The sequence below is a fragment of the Lacerta agilis genome, chromosome 6 (genome assembly GCF_009819535.1).
Source record: "Lacerta agilis isolate rLacAgi1 chromosome 6, rLacAgi1.pri, whole genome shotgun sequence".
NCBI lineage: Eukaryota > Metazoa > Chordata > Lepidosauria > Squamata > Lacertidae > Lacerta > Lacerta agilis.
Genome location: NC_046317.1, coordinates 38210283 through 38227260, shown reverse-complemented (window position 1 = coordinate 38227260; position 16978 = coordinate 38210283). Strand labels below are relative to the sequence as shown.

The following is a 16978-nucleotide window of genomic DNA, read 5'->3' as shown; positions in this document are numbered from 1 at the left end:
CTAGTGTACTTCTGTTGTTCACTTTGCTTATTCAGCAGGGCTGTTGGGTTCACGAACGACCCAGAGATGTCAGTCAGGCCTTCAGCAGCATATTCTGAGGGGAAATCATATTACTTAAGCAAGAGCGGTTATGAGGCCAAAATGAAAGGCGGGAGGTCAAAGGAACACCCATAAGAAATAATGTGAAATGTAAAGTGTCTGTGTGGTACATTCTACAAGATTTTTTAATTTTTTTTTAAGCTAGTGGTCTCTAATGCTAAAAAGCTATGGCTAAAAGCTTCTGTTAGTGTGAAACACTTCCAAATTGATTGTGAAAAAGGGTAATCAAGGTAGGAATTATGAGAGCCTAATTAAATATTACATGTACAGTTGTAACTTGGATCCCAAACGCCTTGCGACTTGAACATTTTGGCTCCTAAACACCACAAACCCGGAAGTGAGTGTTCCAGTTTGCAAACCTTCTTTGGAACCCACATGTCCGAGAGGGCTTCCGTGGCTTCTGATTGGCTGCAGGAGCTTCCTGTAGCCAATCAGAAGCTGCACTTCGGTTTCTGAATGTTTTGGAAGTCGAACAGACTTCCGGAATGGATTCTGGTCGACTTCCAAGGTATGACTATATATAATTCATGTAACTAAACTAAGCATTTGATTTATGAGATGATAAAGTGAGGGGATGGAGTTAGAGGAATGAAATGGCTAGCAGAGAAACATCCCATTTACTGCTCCTCTAGATTAACTTGCCCTTTCCCAAAGTTGTTCCGCCCATCTTCCGACCTGCTTTAAAAAGTAGTTTTGATCACCTACAAGATTATAATAGAGCTTTTGGCTATTCACAGCCTAACTTTTCAACTAATTTTTAAAGTATCTTAACTATACAGAGAGAAAATATAGAGACTACCCTACCAAGGTGAACAGGTAAAAAGAATAATATTGGTATATATATTTTCTTAATTTTGTCAGATTCGTTTATTTTCCATTTCGTGGTCTGAAATCACAATGCTCATTTGCCTTTTCACACAGCCCTGCTCTCCCCATCTTTGTGTGCAACCAGAGAAAATCTTCCAAAAAGCTGTTCTTTGAAAACAGCCAAATTGCTTATCAGGCTTTCGAACAAAACAAGCTGCTCTTCCCTGGCCCTTGGTGGAAGAACCAGACGTGTCACAGGCTGAGAAAGGGTCAAAACATTACCTTTTCTTTCAAACAACATTGCCTCGATCCTGTTGTGCTCAGTGTTTTCATTTATCCCTCATGAAGCCAAAATACATTCCAGATGCGCTTTGCAAGATCTCCCACAAGGTCACAGCCAAGCTGAGGTGCTCACAGTGACCTCTCCTGACCTTAAGGTGCGCTGGAGGAGGGAGGGCCTGCTCCCTGCTGCCTCAGTTGAGCTGGAACTGTCATTATGGATAAAATCTAACTCCTTTTGCCAAAAGCTCCCCCCGCATGCCCCTCCTCTCTAGGTCTCTCTGCTGTAATTTGGCTCAAATCTTATCGAGCTTGTAGAAAGCAGCCTAATGGGAGGGGGACACATTTGTTTTTGTTTTTTTAATTATGGTGTATTTTGTATTCTCATTTTGTATTTTTCTATTGTGAACCACCCTGGGATCTTCGGATGAAGGGTGGTATACAAATTTAATAAATAATAAAAGCAATGCACCAATGGCATTTATCCCTATCAAAGTTGGTAACCAAACAGAAGGGATATTTTCATTGAAGGAAAATGGGGATAAGGGAGATATTGAACCAAGCTTTAGTGGGTGAATTGCAGTTTTGATGACTGAATGCAAAAGGGGAAAGGATGTCACATTCCAGGTTGAGAAGAGTGCTCAGAGAAACAATAGTGAAATAAACCACACCACTGTTCATTAGGGATGGGGCAGAAATTTGATTCAGTTCACATTTAAAGGGAAATGTGACTGATTCAGTTTCTGGAACGATATGCAAACTGAAACATCTGTCAAGCTGTGCACTTCTCTGAATTTTGCAATGCAGTTCTCTAGCCAAATACAAAAACACATACACTGGGGCAAAGTGTGCTTACAAATGCATTTATTAGTGAAATTTAGATAACAAAAATGCATTGCATTAGCAAAATTATATCTATTAGGGGGATGTATGCTTTGAAAAAAAAATGTGTATATTGGGCAAAATTGCATTCAAAAATGTGTATATCAGGAGAAATTTTCACTTAAATGCTGATGAATTTTAAGAGTGGGTTTTTTAAAGGAAAGAACAAAAGAAAAAGAATATGTGGAAATCTTAAAACTGGGAAAATGAGAAAAATCTGACATGGCCGGATTAGCTAAGACCCACCATCGGAAGCCGTATGTCTTCGAACAGCAGTTCCTGGGAGTTGCAAGTGGGGAGAGTGTTGTTGTGGCTTATGGGCTTCCCATGGGCTTCTGCCTTGCTGCTGTGAGAACAAGTTGTTGGACTAGATGGGCCCTTGGGCTGATCCCAAATGACTTTTTCCTGATGTCTTCTGTTTAGGATTGCTGAACGGGTATCTGAAGGCAGTGATAGACTGGATGGGGGCCAGTAAGTTGGTGAATCCTGATAACATGGAAGTGCTGTGGGTGGTAGTTCCCATGTTTGGGAATTAGGTGCACACTGTTTTGGTAGGGGTTGCACTCCACCCGATAGATAGAGGTTTGTAGTTTGGAAGTACTCCTGGATTCTGACTGGATTCCAGCTTGGCTGTATGTAAACAACCTAGTGAACCTTTCTGATTGGGTGGTCTAGAGATATTGTAAACAAATTAAAAAATGAATATTTTTTTTCAAAAGAATATACGAATCAAAATTTGTGAGTTCAGAAAACTGGAGCACTAACCTGAGACTTTAATTCCTTTGTGGGTAGTGATAATGTTTTAATACCAGAATCTCTTCTAACCATGAAACATACTGTGCAATTTGTATGTAATGCTATGCAATCTGTAGTTTGAATTCATTATGTGTAATCTGAAGTTGATGCTAAAAGAGAGAGAAAATAATGTAAAGTGATCCATTATTCCCATTATGTGTCTGACTTTATTCTTCAACAGAAACATCAGAGGAGGGAGTGTCTTTTGATTCCTCGTTCCATTGACGGTCATCTTCTTCCCTGTAGTATCATGCTAGTGATATAGAGAGTGTGCAACGCTCTAAGCAAGTGTATTAAGATATGTCAATCAACAAAGGACACAGCTGCTGAACCAGGCAAGATGGGACAGAAAGTTAAAAGCTTCATCAAGGAACATTTATTTTGCAGCATTGACCTTTGGAGCACCATCTCCAAGGAACTGGAGGAAATTCAATTCTCACAAAGTAATGGAGAAGGAACCTCATAGTGGCTGGCTTGTAACCTCTCACCTTCCCTTCTGAATTTTAAGTGAAGATCAGAAAACAATTTCACAAAATTAATGTTGACCTCTTTTATGGGAGAGTTTGAAAGGTCAAAGAAAGGGGTGCGTGGTGATCACAGCCAACCATTGGAGCATGTGACCTTGGTGTTGTAGATCAAGACTTGGACATAGGACTGGCCTTAGGTGAAATGTTAACATGGAGACCTCTTTGTATACTTTCCCCAGGTCAGAAAGACTGGAGCTGGGAGGAGAGTCATTGCTTCGGCAATGAAGCATCTCAGACTAGCAGCTTATGTAGGAGCTAGTGCCTCCACCCCTTCCTGGCTCTCAGTGGGGCCCTGATCTGAACAGGTGTTTCCATGGTCCTCCACTACTCGCATGCTGCTAACTAGACACTTCAGCAGCAGTTTGAAAGTTCCTGTGTGTCTGGCCATCTCCTCTGCTTCTCTGGTCCTGGATGAGATAAAGTGGAATGGGATGTTGGCCAGGAATCCAAAAAACCATTGTAGGCACATCCTGTCCTGGGAATTAGCATTGCAGAGACATTCTGGAGGGTCCTGCTCCCATTGCTCCTCATCCAAGGAGACCTCAGGTTCAAGGTATGGACAGGGTTGAAACATGACACTCTGGAGTCCCCTGGATCCTACAGCCTCTCAAAAAATTATACCTAGACCATGTGGTGGCCTTCATATATTTTGGAGTATAACTCCCATCATCCTTATCCATTGCCCATACTGACTGGCGCTGATGGAAGTTGTCATCTGGAAGGCACCAGGCAGTAGCAAACAGCATGTTGGGGCTGTGCTGCTTGACTGGCCTCCCTCTGGCTGAGTTGCTACTGCACACCAGGATGGAGGGGCTGTGAAGGTGCAAATGTGCCAGTGGATTGGCTCTACTGGCATCTTTGCACCATACTGACCTTGCCACCATCTTGTGCCTGCCCCTCTCTGTATGCAGCAGGAACTCAACTGGGAGGCGGCCAGGCATGTAGCACAGCCCCATCATGCTGCAAACTACTGGCATCAAAATGTGAAAGCCTAACTGAGATCAACAGAATTTGGAGGGTTGCTGTCTTTCTTGCTCACACACTTTCCTCAGTTGTAGAAAACAGACTTTGCTTGCATAAGTTGGCTCACCATTTCCTTTCTGAACGTCATAATGAAGCCTAGATCCCCAGTCCTCCTAGCCCCAACCTTGCCTGGTGAGCAGGGAGTTGTGTTGTGTGTCTTTATAAAAACGAATAACCCCAGAAAAATTACAGAGCTCTTTGCAGCTTGCAATGCCGTTTCCTTCTGCATGCTCATCTGTGTATTCTCACCCTGATTTTCACAGAGTCCTTCGTCTTATGTCAGATGAGTGAACTTTCCTCTATTCCAGACTCCTTTCCTTCTGCTCTCGCCTTGGCATGTTCTGTTACATCATAAAAAACAACTATATTGGTTTTTGAAGGTATTCCAAACAAAAGGTCTCTCCAGAGATGCCTTTAACAAACGTCTGCTGCCCTAGCAGCCAGCTGCACACACTCTAGGGGTGCAAGCTAGTTCTTGGAATAGTTTTGTGGTTTATTGGAAATGATGGAACCATATACATTAAAGATAGAAAAAGCCCATTAGGTCATCTTACCTCGTTCCCTGCCTGTTCAGCATTGCTCCCTGCAGTGTGTTCTTGCAGCCAAGTTTCAAGTGACCCAAGCAGTCGGATGCCACAGGATCCGAGGAGCGAAACATTGTTGTGATTCTGCAAAGAGTTTAAAGCTACTCCTCAGCCACGGTGGAAGAATAACACATGGAAAGAAAAAGCCCTCCAGCTAATCGTCGTTCCTGCATCAAGTATTAAAACATGTGGAAGCCATTAGACTTTAACCTTTCACTGGAAACACACTAACCTGTGCCCTATAAAGTCCTAATTAATGGGCCCTTTTGAAAACAACATCTCAAACCAGTATCTAGGAATGGTTTACACATGTTTTTATAGACAGGAGAACATTGACCACAAGAAGGATCAGATGAAGTTAAATCGGGCTCAGGACATCCCAAGCAACGTCTCTGCTTCCTGGAGCCACTTTGGGAAGGAATGGAATGGGGATCTACTCTTGTTCACATAGACAAAACAGTTCTGGCTGGAGTAGAAGTTTGAAATAGGGTTGCGAATGCTCCCTCGTTCTGCTTGGGGCCTGATCTGGCCTGACTAAATTAGGAACTTTGCACAGCCCTAATTATTTGATTGGGTTTTCAAAACCTTATCAAACCCAGGTGGGTTTCAACAGCAGAATATACAACTATAAAACAGGTTCTTATAAAACAAGTAAAACTGTTTCAAATGGAACTGAACTGTATAAATTCAGCACAAGAGGTGGGTCCAATCAAACAAGGTACTTTAATTTTCAAAGACCATGTTAATCAGGTGTAATTTCAGCATATGGTAAAGGCTGCAGAGTGAAGATGCTTTGACACATCTCCATTATACCCTTATCAGAAATCATTGTCATTACAGATGGAGGCAAAGGTGGGCAAGGTGTTTTTTGCGGTGAAAAATCCTAACCTTTCCCACTTTGCACATTAGATAGGAAGCACAAGTAACACTCCCCCCTGCTGCTTTCTATCTATTTGTAAAGGTAAAGGTAAAGGTACCCCTGACTGTTAAGTCCAGTCACGGATGACTCTGGGGCTGTGGTGCTCATCTCGCTTTACTGGCCAAGGGAGCCGGCGTTTGTCCACAGACAGCTTCCGGGTCATGTGGCCAGCATGACTAAGCCGCTTCTGGTGAAACCAGAGCAGCGCACGGAAACGTCGTTTACCTTCCTGCCGGAGCGGTACCTATTTATCTACTTGCACTTTGACGTGCTTTCGAACTGCTAGGTTGGCAGGAGCAGGGACCGAACAGCAGGAGCTCACCCTGTTGCAGGGATTCGAACCGCCGACCTTCTGATCGGTAAGCCCTAGGCTCTGTGTTTTAGACCACAGCGCCACCCGCGTCCTATCTATTTGTACCTCCTGTCATCTTGCTTTTGCAGTGCAGTCCATAGCATTCAAAACCAGCAAACAAACTTCCCACTGAAATCAACTGGGATATAATAAGCTTTGGTTTTGGCAGCCTTTTATTGCTGCCTGCTTTTAACACCCAGGACGTTCAGCATCCTCTCTTATAGCCAAACATCATTCTAATTAGTCATTTTTATAATGTAGGTGATTGTAATTTCTAGTTAAGGATCTGCCAGAGTTTCTGTTATAGAGTCCTTTCTTGCAAGGGTAATTAAGTGGGCTATTAAAATGCTCTCTGGGGCATAAGTTGTAAAAAGTGCACTGTATTGTAAAACTACGCCATAAAATGAAAAAAATGTTTTTCTTTTGTATTCCTATGTTGTATTTAAAGAATGTTATACAGGGGGCCATATAACCAGTGTTGCATTAAGCATCTCTATGCAGGAGTTGAAATAAAGTGATCTCAGATAATCAGAAGAATGTGCTAACAGGCAAACAATTTCCAGGATATTGAACAGCATCAGAGCATGTGGATAGCAGTGAGCCCCAAACTAGCTACAAATCAGAGCAGAATTCCATATACACTGTACAGACATTTACTGTAACATATGTATGGCAGGTAACCTTCTGCAAAGCAGCCTTTAAGTCTCATCAACAAGGTAACGCGCTGCATTCCTAGCAGGACCCCTAGAAACCAGCAAAATTGAGCGAAGTTGGAGAAAAACAGTGACCAAAAAGGAGGCAAAATAACATTAGAGCATTTCCTATAGAATCCTAGAACAAGATTCTTCCTGCTCTAAGGTCTCACACAACAGCTTGGCGCCCTCTAAACCAGGATTGCTGTACTACAGCTCCGCTCCCCGTGGGCCACGCTGTTTGAGCCAAGAAGAGTTACAGCCCAGCAGCCATTGTAGGTTCACCATACTTTCTTTAAATGCTAAGAAAAAGCTCTGGATTAGGCAACTGAAGTCACAGTTATGAATACTTGTTACAGATGGTATATTTTCAGCTGGGTGCCACTAAGGCCCAGAAAAGAGAAAGGTTCCATCTACACCAGGGGTCAGCAACCTTTTTCAGCCATGGGCCGGTCCACCATCCCCCAGACCATGTAGTGGGCCGGACTATATTTTGGAAAAAAAAATGAACAAATTCCAAATAATGCAGAGATGCATTTTAAATAAAAGCACACATTCTATTCATGTAAAAGCACCAGGCAGGCCCCACAAATAACCCAGAGATGCATTTTAAATAAAAGGACACATTCTACTCATGTAAAAACATGCGGATTCCCAGACTGTCTGCGGGCCGGATTGAGAAGGCGATTGGGCCACATCCGGCCCTCGGGCCTTATGTTGCCTACCCCTGATCTACACTATGGTTTCTAGTATTTCATATCTATTATCATGGGTTCAAGAAGTTGTTTTTTTGTCCCACCGCTTCCCCTGGGAAAACCCATTGTTTATTGCTAAATCGGAATAAATGTTAATTCGTGGAAAACCTGAATAAAAATTTGTCTCTCCTCTGAACTGGTCCTAAAATAGCTCCTGAATGGGATTTTGTGTGCTTTCCTAGTAGCTGTGTTTGGGGCAGTCTGCACCCACCTCCTTTCCTACTTTCCCCCACCTACCCCTGCAGGTTAATTTTTCCAGCTGTCTCTCCAGCTTTGAGAAGCACACTTCCAGTTTCATTGGCCTGCTTAATTTTTTATTTATTTTAGTTTTCTCTGTTTAGCTCTAATGGCTAAAATTGCGACCAAATGATATATATGCATGTTCCTATTCATTTGTTTTGATTGGTTGTGATGGTTCCAAATCACAGCTTTATTTTTTGTCTTTAATAATACATATTGGAAGACTTCTGGATCCTTTTCTATATGTCAAATGATTGTCTGATTATCCTGTTTTCTGATTCTCTGACATTCTGCCATGGGTGGGCAGAGCTGAAGGTGGAGACAACACAAGAAGCGGATTATGGATTATAGAAAGAATGAATGGGAATACACAGGGCTTCGGGAGTCTTTCCCCCAGTAAAATCTGAGGCAAAAAATCACAAGTGGGAATGCCTAGCCTTAGACCAAATTGAGAACAGGGCAAAGATGTACAGACTTAAGGGAATGTGTGGGTGGGCCCTAAGTATGGGTTAAAAGGAAATTAGGAATAGTTCCCACCTACTGGAGATTATAGGATCAGGGTTGGGTTTTTCTTTTTTTTAGGGCAAAGGGTATGATTTCCATGCATGGGTGAGCTTCTGCAGCTTTCCAAAATAATCACATTATAGGGTGGAACAACAAAGTTATTGCATTTGTGCCACTCTTTTGTAGCCTTCAGACAGCAACTGTTAAGGAGGTTTCCCCAGTCAAATTTCTAACTGCATTTCTGACTTGCATAATTTTCATTCCTGGGAAGAATAAAATAAAGCAGGGGGGAGGAGATCAAGAGTCTAGGCAAATGAGATGAAAATGTTCCAGGTCTGGCCCCACTGGGCACAGAGCATAAGTGCTGTGAACTGCTGTGGGGGGCACACTTTTCCATGCGAGGCTGAAGAACAAACAGCCGGACCCTCCACTGGGGCTGATTGTTGACATGTTTATGATGATGAAGTGGAGCAGAGCTCTCCAAGCGGGATGCCGAGAATGACAAAGTAAAGTGTGGCACTAACCGGAGGACCTATATAATGCTAAATATCCTCAGAAATGGCATTTTCTTCCTATTGGTGACCTTTACACTGAGGAGTTAAGAGGTCTTGCTGCTCTCCCGATACATCACACATTCCCCACACTCGGAACGGCCAGCTTCAGCATCATCAACAACAACAAACCAGCAGGCGCCAGGGGTGGGAGGCTACTGTGACCGAGTTGCAGGGATTCTGGCAATAATTTATGGGCCTGCTTAGTTTCCGTGAAAGATGAGGCAGCCTCTGCCTGAAAAATCTTGCCCAGAGGAGAGATCGCAAACCCCGAGTGGATGGTGAAATACCTTCATGCATCATCAGATTGCTTGTGATCGTATTTACGACACGGCACTGTGAATGTGGTGGGACTGGGGAGCCAGTGTAAATTCTCTTGGCTAGTCTGTTGGAAGGGGGATAGAATGAGCAATCTTTATTGTTTGTACAGAGTGAATGCCATATGTGCCCCAGGAATTGAGAACTACCTCAACTTATTAACTGCAAAGCAGATAATAGTGATAAACCTTGTTGAGATAGCTTGGTGTGCACATCAGCTGGGGTGGTGGTGGTGATGGTACACTTGACTTCCACACACCCACCCCTCTAATTGCCTGTCCCCAGTTTCAGATTTCATCTTAGCCTTTCAGCAGCCTGGAACCAGCACCTCAACAGCAGCCAATACACTTTCCACAACACTGTGGCAGCTTGGAGGCAGAAAGGGCTTCCCGCCAGCATCTATGCTGTGCTGCAGTGCCATTATAAATTGGCAGTTTAGCTTCCAGCTCGCCAGGAACCAGGAGCTCTTCACACAGGGTGTAATTAATTTGTGGAATTCACAGTCTCACATAGCTATGATGTCCATTAGTGTATCTGTTGCTTTTAAGGGGGAATAGGCAGAGGATAAATGGCTGCTAGTGATATTGGTTTCATGGGACCTCCAAGATCAGACAGAGCTAGCATCTCAGTACCAGCTGCTGGGAGGCAGCAACCGGGGACAGCTGTCACCTTCATGCCTTGCATCTAGCTGGCCATTGGGGAAATAGGATGCTGCATGAGATTGCTCCATTGGTCTAATCCAGTAGGGTATTTATGTTCTTAAGTGAAATGAGCCAACAAGGTTCTGTTTGGCTCAGTATTTGGCTCATGGTTCTATCTGGCTTAGCTGACTCCAGGCTGGCTCTAGGTTGATGCTTAAATCCTGCCCAGCTTGCTGGAATGGCTGTTTGCCTCCAGACTTGGCATGTATGTTACCCGGAATGAAGTCCCCTTCATTTCAGTGGCCCAGGTTCCTAAGGCAGAAATACGCATAGAATTGCAGTCTTTGTGTATGGACTGATTTAAAATGGTTCCTTCTCAAACACGCTGAGCTTAAGGACAGTGCTAGTGGGAAATTAAAAATAAAATCATTCTCACCTCTAAATAAGATGCAAATCAACACAACAGCACCATCGTTTTCGTCAATTTGTGGATATGTTGGCTTTCCAAGTCCCAAAATTGCAACACACGCATATTTTAGAAATGCTTTAAAAATGCATAGCAACTCCCAGAAGTAGGGAAGTGATTTCCCCCCATTGTTTGCCAGAAGCCAACATATTTGATTATTTTAACATATTTGAACAGCAACAGCTTTCTAGAGAAAAGTACTTGCATCAAAGCACAGAAGGATATTAATAGCTTAGTCAAAGCAGCCAGTGAAAACTTTGTTTATTTGTAGAGCTCAGCTGAATATTCACAATGAAATCCATTTCTGTCAAATTTGGGCGAGTCGAGTTGACCGGAGAGTCTGATGCAAAGTCCTTTTTAATTTAAAAGCAGGGTTGTCATGGCTAACAAAGGCCGAATGAAGCGAATGGCTCCAAAGTGGAAACTTTAATTAATTTCAGGTGCCAGTTACAATACACTAAATTTGTATTGCCCCCGCCCCCACCTTTCTCTCTTTTATTAAAGGCAGAAACGTGGCTTGAGTTGAAGGTTCCCTGAAGGAATGGTCCAGTTTAGTACCCCATGTTCTCTTTTTATTTAGAGAGATACAGGGATATGATGTAATGAACCTGTGGCCCCCCCACCCGTCCCCCCGAAAATTGTTGAACTCCCTTTAGCCCTAGTTGGCATGGCTAATGGTTAGGGATGATGGAAGTGGCAGACGAGCAACTTCTGGAGGGCCACAGATTCATCTTTCCTGCTCTATATGCTCCCTCTTCCACACCCACTATGCCTGTGTCATTTCCGATCCCTTCCTGCCTATTCTCCCACCCTCTTTCCCAGCATCCCTCCATCTTAGATTGTGCATATTCTATACCTCTAAAGCACATTCAAAGAACTCTGGGCACTGTTGTTTACTCCTCACAGATCCACACTTCCCAGCAATCCATAACAAACTATAGTGCCCAGATTTTTTTTGAGCAGTGCTGTGGTAAAAGTGCTTCAAATGTACTTGAAAGTTATAGTGTATATGTGGCATTATTCGTTTCTTTACATCAGTGTTTTTCAACCTTTTTTGGGCAAAGGCACACTTGTTTCATGAAAAAAATCACGAGGCACACCACCATTAGAAAATGTTAAAAAAATTAACTCTGTGCCTATATTGACTATATAGAAAGTAATTTTTCAATTTTTCCCACGGCACACCAGGCAACATCTCGCGGCACACTAGTGTGCCGCGGAACAGTGGTTGAAAAACACTGCTTTACATCCCTCCAGAGCCTTCTGCTTTTCTATTCCTCCTCCTCATTGCAAACTTTTTTTTTTTTTTATAAGATTTTATTATTTTCCAATAAAAGAAAAAGAGAACAAAATACAACATCAACACATAACATAAACATCAATAAAAACACAATAAACATTAAACATAATCAACAATAAACATAGTCAACATTCAAAACAATAACAACAATAAAAACATAAAAATAACATATACAAACCTTAACCAATATCTTTCTTTGAATATTTCTTGTTTCTAACTTCTCTGTTTGGGGACTTCCCCCGTTCCCTCCACTGTCTTCAAAAAACATATACTTCTTCAAGGTAGCTTTATATATTGTTCAAATCACTTTTACCCAAATTTTAATATGCTTAGCTTTTACTTAGTCAAATATCTCAATAACTATGTGTCTTGTCTTAACAACCTATCTTAACATATTTTGACACATACATCTTTCACATAACAACAATTCCTCTTACCATTCATATCTAACACATATCTACCAAAGCCGATGTTCTGTTTAATTCTGCTCAAATATTCAGTTTAACTGATTTAACTAAATAGTCTTTAAATTTTTTCCACTCCTGCGACGCCTTCCCCTCCCTCTGGTCCCGGACTCTGACGGTCAGTTCTGCGAGTTCCATGTATTCCATCATCTTCATCTGCCATTCCTCCACCGTTGGTATCTCTTCACCTTTCCATGTTCTCGCCAATAAAATTCTAGCTGCTGTTGTGGCATACATAAAAAACACTCTATCCTGACTGGGTATCTCTTCATTGGTTATGCTCAGGAGAAATGCCTCTGGTTTCTTACAAAAGGTAACTTTCATTACCTTCTTAAGCTCATTGTAAATCTTATCCCAGAAAGCGCTTACCACTGGGCACAACCACCACATATGAAAAAAGGTACCTTTCGCATGTTTACATTTCCAACATACATCTGACATTTTGGTATTCATCTTAGCAATCTTAACTGGTGTCAAGTACCATCTATAAACCATTTTCATTATGTTTTCTCTTAAACCATGACAAGCAGTAAATTTGATACCTTTTTGCCACAATCTCTCCCAGTCATCCATCATAATATTATGTCCTACATCTTTTGCCCAATCTATCATTGAGGATTTAACCAGTTCATCTTTTGTATGCCACTCTAGCAGAAGGTTATACATTTTGGAAAGGTTTTTGAAGTTCGATTCTATCAGTTCTGTTTCCAGTTTTGATTTTTCTACTTGAAAACCAACTTTTTTGTCCATTTTAAATGTTTCATAAACCTGATAATAGTGCAGCCAGTCGGGGACCTGACTTTTTACTTGATCATAGCTTTTTAGCTTAAAGGAGTCCCCTTCCTGCTGCAATATGTCCATATATCTTAACCAGTTTGCAGACATATTCGGTCTCTTATATGCCTTGGCCTCCACTGGAGAGATCCATCTAGGAGTCTTTCTCTCTAACAAGTCTTTGTATCTAGTCCAAACCTGATATAGGGATTTTCTCACAATATGAGACTTAAAAGTTCTGTGGATTTTAACCTTGTCATACCAAAGGTATGCATGCCAACCAAACATATTATCATGTCCCTCCAAGTCCAACACATCAACGTTCTCTAGTTTAAACCAATCCTTTAACCAGCAAAAGGCCGCAGCTTCAAAATAAAGCCTTAAGTCCGGCAGGGCAAAGCCTCCTCTGTCTTTAGAGTCTGTTAAAATCTTGAATTTTATTCTTGGCTTTTTGCCCTGCCATATAAATTTCGATAGGTCCTTTTGCCATTTTTTAAAACAGTCTAGTTTGTCCAAAATTGGTATGGCTTGGAATAAGAACAGCATCCTTGGTAGGACATTCATTTTAACCACTGCTATTCTTCCCATTAACGACAGTTTAAGTCTTGTCCAGATCTCCATATCTTTTTTTATCTCCATCCACAATTTTTCATAATTATCCTTATACAGGTTCAAGTTCTTGTTTGTGAGATTGATACCTAGGTATTTTACAGATTTGACAAAATTGAGGCCTGTGGCTTCTTGAATTCTTTGGATCTGTTCTGCACTCAGATTTTTACCTAAAACTTTGGTTTTCTGCTTATTTAATTTAAAGCCAGCTACAAGTCCGAATTGTTCAATTAATTCCAAGGCTCTGGGGACACTGCCTTCTGGTTCTTGCAGGGATAGCATCAAATCGTCCGCGAAGGCACGTAATTTGTATTCCTTCTCTCCCACTTTAATTCCTTTTGTCTGTTTATCTTTCCGAATCATATTCAGAAGGACTTCCAGGACCGTAATAAAAAGTAAAGGGGAGATAGGGCACCCTTGTCTTGTTCCTTTCTCTACTTCAATCTCCTCCGATATCACACTGTTTACAATAACTTTTGCTCTTTGTTCTGTGTAAATGGCCTTAATGCCATTTAAGAATTTTTCTCCAACTCCCATCTTTTCCAAATTCTTTTTCATAAATGTCCAGGATACTTTGTCAAAAGCTTTCTCTGCATCAACAAACAATAGTGCTGCATCTGTGTTTATGTCTCTCTCCAGTTTTTCTAAAATGTCCACAATGATTCTCGTATTATTACTTATTTGCCTTCCTGGCAAGAAACCTGCTTGGTCTCTATGTATATGATCTTTCAACACTCTTTTCAACCTTGTAGCCAAAACATTTGCAAAGATTTTATAATCCACATTCAAAAGGGATATTGGACGATAGTTTTTCATTAGAGTCTTATCAGTATCTGGTTTTAAGATCAGTGTGATAAAGGCTTCTTTCCACGTCTCTGGTGCCCTATCTCCTTCTAGTATTCTATTGCAAATTTCTCTTAACGGCTGTGATAGCCAGTCTTTCAATATCTTGTAATATTTTGCTGTTAATCCATCCGGTCCTGGAGCCTTCCCCAGTTGCATGTTGTTTATTGCATCTTCTATTTCTTGTGTCGTTATTGGGTGGTTGAGAATTGTTAGTTTTTCCTCTGGGACCTTTTGCAATCCGTTCTTCTCCAGAAATCGGTCTATCTCTACTTCATCTATCTTCTCCTCCTTGTACAGTTGTTTATAGAATCTCTGAAAGCACCATCTGATTTCCTCCGGTTTCTCTACATTTTTTCCATTTACTACCAGTTTACTGATGACATTTGCCTTTTGTCTTTTCTTTAATTGCCAAGCTAGTAGTTTTCCACATTTATTTGCAGATTCAAATGTTCTTTGTTTCATCATTTTCACTTTCCATTCGATGTCTTGATTCATGATATTCGCGTATTGGGATTGCAAGTATTTGATTTCTTTTTGGATTTTAACACATCTGGGATGTCCTCTTAGTTCTTTTTCCTTTTCTTTGATTAATTTCAACAGTCTCTCCATCTCTGCACTTTGTTGTTTCTTCTTTTTTGCCTTTTCACTAATGAGGAATCCTCTCATTACCGCCTTACTTGCATCCCAGGCAATCCTTTTCTCCACATCTGAATTCCAATTAATTTGAAAATATTCTTTCATCTTTTTCGCCGCTCTTTCTACTAGCTTGGTATCTCTCATCAATGCATCATCCATTCTCCACCTGAAAGAATCCTTGGAAATCATTTTTAGGTTTACCTGTACCGGATTATGGTCTGAAAGCGTTTTAGGACCGATTTCTGCTTTTTGTAATTTTGGAGCCAATTCATTCGAGATCCAGATATAATCTATCCTCGACCATGACTGCTGAGATTCGCTGAAGTACGTTGCCTCTGTTTCTGTGGGATTTTTTAATCTCCAAGAATCTACCAAATTCAAATTGTCCACCATTTCAAAAAAAGTCTTTGGGAGTTTCCCATCATTTGTTAATTTTGTTCTTTGAGATCTGTCCATTAATGTGGAAACTGCCCCATTAAAGTCTCCAAGGCAAACTACCTTATAGTCCAAATAATCCAACAGCAAATCATGGATTTTTTTGTAAAAAATCGACTTTCCATCATTTGGTGCATAAAGTCCCAGAATCAAAAATTTTTCGCCTTGTACATTAATTTCAATTGCGATGTATCTCCCTTCTTCATCTTTAAATAGCTGTCTTGGGCTATATTTCTCCTTTGCATAAATCACTACTCCTCTCTTCTTGACCTTATCCGATGATATGAACTCTTGGCCTAATTTTTTGTTCTGTAGCAATCTTCTGTGACGCCGAACTATGTGGGTTTCCTGTAAACATATTATATCCAAATTCTTCTTTTCTATGCTGTAAAACACTCTGCGTCTCTTTGGTCTCTGATTTAATCCCCGAACGTTCCAAGTCATTAACTTGAGCGCCATTTCTTTGTTTATTCCTCTCCTCCAGTTGCCTGTCCTTTCTTATCTTGTTCTGGATCTTGGCTTGGTCCTGGTGGTCCCGGCGGTGGTGGAAATACTTCTGGAAACTTGTAAAGCTGTGCTGGATCCAATGGAGTTCCTTTGAAATGTTCCAGATGCTTGTCCAAAAACTTTTGCTTATCCGCCAAGGACCTTATTCTTATCTTTTTCCCTTCAAACGTGAATGCCAGGCCTTCTGGAAATTCCCAACTGAAGGAGATTTTTCTTCTTCTTAGCTCCGTCACCAGGTCGTTATAGGGAGCTCTTTTATCTAAAAAGAATCTGGGGATATCCTTGTAAAAAATTACTTTATTCTGCTGTACCACCAGGTTGTTTCTGTAGTGTAAATCCAGAAAATAATCTCTGTCGTGTCTATCGTGTAGCACAATCAAACAGTCACTGACTGTTTTAGTGCTTTTCTTTCCTCTGGAACCTCTTGGTCCAAATCTGAAGGCCTTCACTATGCGTGCTGAGACGTTTACCTCTTCTAACTCCCAAAAAGTCGAGAATAGTTCCACAATATAGGCTTTCAGGTCTTCCCCCTCCAATTCTGGAAGACCCCTTATTCTTAGGTTTCCTTCTCTCTGATGTAGTTGCAGAAAAGCAAGAGACTCTTCCACAGTCCTCTGTCGTGTTCCAATATTTTCGATCTGCTCCAAATCCAAATTGTCCAATTTTTCCTCCACCTTTTTTATTTTTTCTCTGACCACTTTAATTTCCTCCGAGTCCTTTTTTAACGTAGTCACCTCCTGCCCAATTTTATTAATTTCGTCTCTGTTCTTTCTTACGTTTTCCTCAATTTGGCCAATCGATTTTTCTAACGTTTGGGTGGAGGCTTTAATATCGGCCTTAATATCCACTTGGAGCTTTTCTATTGCAGAGTTAACTGTTGTATTCACTGATGCACCAATAGCATTCACCGATTCTTGTGTTTGCTTCAACCCTTCGGTGACACTTTTCAAGCCTTCTGCAATTTCTGCCACAC

General features: G+C 41.3%; 1 long non-coding RNA gene across 1 annotated transcript; it reads right to left on the bottom strand.

Moving 5' to 3' along the window:
- Positions 1-2926: 2926 nt before the first annotated feature.
- Positions 2927-5196, bottom strand: LOC117047774. Its single transcript, XR_004426769.1, has 3 exons — positions 4967-5196; positions 4662-4753; positions 2927-2972 (listed from the first exon to the last, which is right to left on the bottom strand). It is a non-coding gene; the product is annotated as an uncharacterized LOC117047774 (long non-coding RNA).
- Between the last annotated feature and the right edge of the window lie 11782 nt (positions 5197-16978).